General features: G+C 49.6%; 1 pseudogene; it reads left to right on the top strand.

Moving 5' to 3' along the window:
* Nucleotides 1-1,642: 1,642 nt before the first annotated feature.
* Nucleotides 1,643-2,664, top strand: LOC114006196 (nuclease-sensitive element-binding protein 1 pseudogene; annotated as a pseudogene).
* The last annotated feature ends 3,897 nt before the right edge of the window (nt 2,665-6,561 follow it).

Here is a 6,561-nt window from a genome sequence, read left to right as displayed (position 1 = left end):
GAGCGGGGTGAACTCATTTGTAAACTAAGGTCTTGCCTCATCAGGCCTAGGGCAGTTCAGTTCAATTCAATGCCAGAGGACACGTGTGTTAGAGAAAAAGCACCCTGTGATGGGGTGCGGTCACTTTGTGATTCTTTTCCCTTCATTTCTCCATCCCATCAGGATTTGGGGTACACACACATGGCTGGCATTTAGGCTGCTGGGGCTGTGACCAGCCATGTAGACTCTGTCTCCCTAGCCACGTTATTTAACCCACCATGCTGCAGGGCCAGGCCTAGGGCAGACTTCAGCCAGGTGTACAGAGGGGTCTGTGTGAGCACTCTAGCAACTGGTATGAAACGGAACTCCTGCAGCAGGGTGGGGTGTTTGATCGTCCACTTGGGAGCACTGTTCCTTCTAACAATACACTTCCACTGGATCTGCATGTTTAACTTGGCTGCAGTGGCATAGTGTGTTGGTGGCCCCGCAGACTTAGCTAAACAGAACACTTAGCGTCCATGCCAATCGTCAGCCTCTGCAATGCCTGGCCTAACTCTAGGTGTTGCTGCGGTAAATGAGTGTGTGTGTTGGGACCAAAGCCGGCCCACCACTCCTGGTCGCCTGGTTTGAATTCCAGTCCGAGCCTGCTCACCCATGCCTGTGTGAACCACACATGTGGATCCTTCTCTCCACTGAAATTCTGCTTCCACTATGCTTACCACTCCCATCCCCACCTGACTCACCTCTGGGTGATTTGAACTTCTGGCCAGCCAAGACAATGAACTTTACCTTGTCGCGTGGTGCTTAAGCACTCTGCCTTCAGAGTCAGTTTCGGCTAAGCTTAAACCTGCACTCTGCTGCTTACCAGCCTCGAGGCCTTTCTAGGCTGTTTAACCTCTTAGATTTCCTCGTTTGTAAATAGAGCTAGTGACACCCAAATCATAGTGTTGTTGTGGGGATTAAATGAAATGCCACAGACCAGTACGTTACCAGTGCCCTTGTCTATCTAAATTATTACCCGCCCCTCCCTAACTGGGCTGAAGCACTTGGCTTTGCCTTTCGTATTGGTGCTCCCGTCTGTCTTAACCTCTGCCTTGTCGTGCGGTGGCCTTCTCCTGCAGCCGGGCTCCCCAGCTCTGGGCTCCAGGTTTTGGTCCGTGCTAGCAACCCAGACCCTTGCCTCTCTGATGTAGCCGAGGCAGCTCTTCGATCTCCAGAGGCTCGGCTGGATTCATGTCCAGTCTGTGTTTGCTCTGAGTAATCTGCGTTGCTTCCCGTCCCCCACCTCCCGCTCTTCATTTGGAAGTCAGAAGCCCCAGTGTCATCTTACACCCCTTTTCTCTGAAAACCCACTTCGAATCCATCAACGATCCAGACTCTAGCCACTTCTCACCAGCTCTAGGCAATCATGGGACCCAGCCCACCAGCCCATTCTGCCAGCCCATGCCCGTAGGCTGACTGGTCCCCCGCCGCCACCCTGGCCATCCTAGAAATCACTCTCAACACAGCAGCCAGAGCGGTCCTTTTAAATTCCAAGTCAGGAGTTTGATCGTCAGTGGGAGCGGAGAGCCCAAAGCAGCCCCACCGCCTCTGCCGCCTACTTACCATCACACCCCAGGAGGAGCCACAGCTGTTGTGCCACCCCTGTCATCACCACCCAACCATGAGCAGTGAGGACACCACCCAGAAGCTGCCCGCTGTCCGCCCTGTGCTCAGCGCTGCAGACACCAAGCCCAGCACCACGCAGGCGGCAGTGGTCCCTGGTGGCACCTATAAGGACAATGAGATTGTCTCAGCAGGGGTTCTGGGAACAGTAAGGTGGGTCAATGTGAGAAATGGATATGGTTTCATCAACAGGAGTGACTCCCAGAAGATGCGCTTGTACACCAGACTGCCGTAAAGAAGAACCCCAGCAAGTGCCTCGCCGTGTAGGAAGGGGATGGAGAGGCCGTGGAGTCTGATGTCAGAGGAGAAAAGGGTGCAGAGGCCCCATGGGTTTCCTCTTCGAGGCAGTGAATACGCAGGAGACCGTAACCCTTATAGACGCTCTCCAGGTGGGTCCTCCGCCCGGTCCCCAGCAGTGTTACCAGAACAGTGAGGGTGGGGAACACGAGGGATCCGAGAGTGCTCCTGAAGGCCAGGCCCAGCACCGCGGGCCCACATAGGGGAACATCCCCCCTCACTATGTGGGAGATCCTGTGGGCGTCACTCCAACCCTCTTGTGCAGGGAGATGTGATGGAGGGTGCTGACGACCAGGTGTGGGAGCATGCGTAGACCCGGGAGGCGGGATGGGTATTGGGGTTACAGACCACCACTTCTCAGGGACCCTCCTTGTCAAAGAGCCCAGAGAGGAGGGCCACCAAGAGGATAAGGAAAATCAAGGCCATGAGACTCAGGAAAATCAAGGCCATGTCGGGCCCCGCGCAACTTCAGTTACCCACGTGGACGCCCAGAGAACCCTGAGCCACAAGATGAAGAGACAAAAGCAGCCAATTCCCCCACTGAGAATTCGTCAGCTCCTGAGGTTTTGCAGGGCAGGGCTGAGTAAATGCCGGCTTACCATCTCCACCATCATCCGGGTTAGTCATCCAGCCGGAAGCGAATATGAAATTCCAGCAATAAGAAATGAACGTCTTATTGGAGCTGAAGACCTTAAGTGGCTGCTTTTCACCAGTTGACCTTATAACTAGAATTATCCGCATTATCTATGCAGCATGGGGGTTTCATTTTTACCTAACGATGTCAAACATTATTTTGATAGGCTGGTTTTCCTCAATATACCTTTAAAGTTTTTAAAATTGTTTCATGTCTGGTTGAATTGAGATTTTCAAGAACTTCATTTTTATTCATTTATTTTTTTGAGAGATTTTTGCTATAGGGCGTGTGCGCTCACCAGAAAGACAGAGAGAGACAGAGAGACAGAAAGTGAGAAATCACCCCCCAGGGGGGATGGCCATGCTGCAATCCCTTTTCCTCCATTCTCCTCTCAGGATCTTGGGCACGCATGCATACGCGCCCAGTGTGAGTTTAAGCCACCAGGTCTGGGACTCGAACCTCTGTCTACATGGGAGTCCAGCAACATAGAGTTGACCTTATAACTAGAATTATCCGCATTATCTATGCAGCATGGGGGTTTCATTTTTACCTAACGATGTCAAACATTATTTTGATAGGCTGGTTTTCCTCAATATACCTTTAAAGTTTTTAAAATTGTTTCATGTCTGGTTGAATTGAGATTTTCAAGAACTTCATTTTTATTCATTTATTTTTTTGAGAGATTTTTGCTATAGGGCGTGTGCGCTCACCAGAAAGACAGAGAGAGACAGAGAGACAGAAAGTGAGAAATCACCCCCCAGGGGGGATGGCCATGCTGCAATCCCTTTTCCTCCATTCTCCTCTCAGGATCTTGGGCACGCATGCATACGCGCCCAGTGTGAGTTTAAGCCACCAGGTCTGGGACTCGAACCTCTGTCTACATGGGAGTCCAGCAACATAGCCATTATGCCAACTGCTGGTCCCAGAATTTCATTTTTAATTTGTAATATAAGTTTACAACTCGTTTTCAAAAAATTCAACAAACCTCAAGCACCTGTTAAATAATTGTCAACAACAACAACAAAATTCTAAGTTAGGCTGTTTCACTCTTCTAGTTGCTCACAATCTGAATGACTCTCCTTCTCAGGGTAAATTCACTACTCCTTCCCAGGTTCACCTAGTTCCAGCCACCTGGTCCACACCTGCTCCCATCTTTGGGTGTTTACCCACTCTCCTCACTGCCTGGAAAGCTCTTAGCCCAGGGAGCTGCCTCATCCCCCACCCCACTTTGCAGAAGTCTCTGTTCAAATGTCACCTTATCTCCGAGGCTGTGCCTGACCAGTGCGTCAGACCACACACATCCGTCCCTCCTGTGCCACGCCCTTGACTTTTCTTTCCAGCACAGGCCACTGACTACGTGTCCTCATTTACAGAGTCATCTTCTCCCTGCTCTTAGAATAGAAGCGCCCCGAGGCAGGGACGTGGTCTGTCTTCTTCCCTGCTGTATCACCAGTCCTAACAGCCATTACTACACTGTAAGCACTCAACAGATCGAATGAGTGAAAGCATGATTTCTGTGTTCTAAATTCCTTCTGGGTCAATGGCGTTCTGGAACAGGGAGTCTATATCGATAGTTGTGGGGTTTGCTTATTAGTGTGGGGCTCAGTTACACTATTCACAGTCTTCCAACTTTCTAGAACTTGCAGGGGAGAGTGTGTAACTTTGGGGTTCCTCAGATGCCTCTCCAAGCCAGCAAACTCTAAGTTGCAGTCCCTCGAGGAGTTAGAAATTCTCAGAAAATGCAAGTCTGGTCTGGCCGGTTTATTACCCTTAATTGCAATGTCTCAGGTGGGTGCAGTTTAGGTTAACGCCTGTATTGCTCCTGAGTCAGCTGCTTGGCAGTGCTCCTGTCCTCGCTGGGATGACTGTACCTGTTAGGATTGCACAATGCGGCCATGACCCAGTTAAGACAGGGCCACGCAGTTTGTTTTTCAGCCGCCTCCGTACTATCCCTGTTCTTTGTAGCCCTGATCTTCCGTAATAGAAACCTCTCCCACTGGCCTTCCCAAAAAGGGGGAATTGATCAGGATGCCATGGTGACTTATGGAGCTGAAGAACTGGGGCTTGGGGAAAACCGTAACCACACTCAGGGCTGAGAGGGCAGCAGCTGCCCAAGGAGCACTCTGCTTTACATCTCTGCTTCCTTCTTCCTCAACAACTGGGCTTCCTGATCTCAACAGCTGGCAGAACGTAGCCGGTCTCAGCTCCACCTTCCAAAGCACCCGTTCCAACTGTGCAGTTCTCTGTATCCTCTACGTCTCTCAGTTCAGCTTCTCCAACAGGAAATCAGACTAGCCCACTCTTAGCCCAGTTAGCTGTGGCCAGGTGGCGGGGGTATGCTGAACCCTCATTGATGGGGAAGGGGGGGCAGCTAGAAGGGTCAGGGTAGCTGGCTGTCCCCAAGTGTGCCTGCAGCACACGGTGACAAGCTCTCTCTTTCCTGTAATTTTCCTGTTAGCAGCCAGACATGGGGCACTGCTTCTCCGGCTCAACCCGCTGGGGCTCTCGGGGCATTGTCACTAGCTCGTCTCGTACTGGGTGTATCAGGACAAGTCTAGTTCTATCAAGCACGACCCCTTGACTTGTCTGCAGTGTTCGATGATATTTGGGACTTCCTGCTATACCTCCTATGAGTTTCGCAGTAATCCTGTGAGGTCGAATAGGCCAAACGCTGTCTCTATTTACTAGTTAAGGAGACAGATTTAAGAGACATGAAGTAACTTGCCCAAGTTTGGGCAGTAACAGAATCAATACTAGAATCCAGGTTACCTCATTCTGAGGTGTTTCTTTAGTATTCTTACATGGATAAAAATGTACTGGGTCTGCAGGTGGATAGTGGTTAAGACGCCGGACTCCCATATGACCGACTGCCGTTTGAGTATCGGACCTGGCGTCTTGAAAACCATGCTGAGTGCATGTGCATGCATGCCCAAAACCCCAGGAGGAGGATGGGGAGAAGAGATTGCAGCGTGGCCATCCCCACCGAGGGGAGATTTCTCACTTTTCCTCTTGCTGTCTCTGTCTCTCTCCAGCGAGGGCTCATGCCCTCTGGCAAAAACCTTTAAAAAAAAGTTAGCTGTCAGGTGTCACACCATTCACTATATTTCTTTTTAGCTGTTATTAAATTTTATTTTATTTTATTAATTTAATTTAATTTTTTTTTGAGAGAGATTTTTGCTATGGGGCACGTGTGCTTGCCAGAGAGACAGAGAGAGACAAATAGACAGAAAGTAAGAAATCATCCCCCTAGCAGAGATGGCCACACCACAATCCCTTCTCCTCCATTCTCTTCTTGTGCCTGGGTCAGGGCCTCGAACTACAGTCAGCCATGTGGGAGTCCAGCAATGTAACCATTACGCCATCTGCCGGTCCTATTGTTAAATTTGAAATTTCCGATTTAGCAATTTTCAAAACGTGTCCTAGTTTTTATACATCTATTACTTTATAATTTTAATTCTTACAATTGTATCTATGCACACCTTTGTTTACTTAATTTCTTTATACATCACGGTTGTGCTATTTGCAATTTACATGACGTCTACGGTTTACCATTTTCTAGAGCATATGGTCCACAAGGTAGGGACCTGTGTCAGAGTTGGTCACTGACAGACCTCCATACTTAGAACATGGCATACAGATCATAAACCCTCGAACAGTCATCGAATCTAGTTTTGACTTAACATGAACGCGTCCACGTAATCTAACATACTTGGTGCATTGTATTTTCCTCTCTCAGCTCTCCCCAGCTGTCTCTTCTCCCCATCAGAAAGTCCCACCACACATGCCAGGCAACCACACGTGCCATTATGTAGGGTTCCTACTGTACAGATACGTACACGTATGTAGACATACACACATGCACGCACACTTTCTGGAGTTTAAAGAAGGATTTTTTCAGGGACTGGCAGGTGGCATGGTGGTTAAGGCACTGGATTCCCACATGGCCAACTTCAGTTCGAGTCCCAGACCTGCCAGTTTGCTCTCTA

The sequence above is a fragment of the Tupaia chinensis genome, unplaced genomic scaffold (genome assembly GCF_000334495.1).
Source record: "Tupaia chinensis unplaced genomic scaffold, TupChi_1.0 Scaffold146140_1, whole genome shotgun sequence".
In the NCBI taxonomy this organism is placed as follows: Eukaryota; Metazoa; Chordata; class Mammalia; order Scandentia; family Tupaiidae; genus Tupaia; species Tupaia belangeri.
This window is presented reverse-complemented; position numbering and strand designations above follow the sequence as displayed.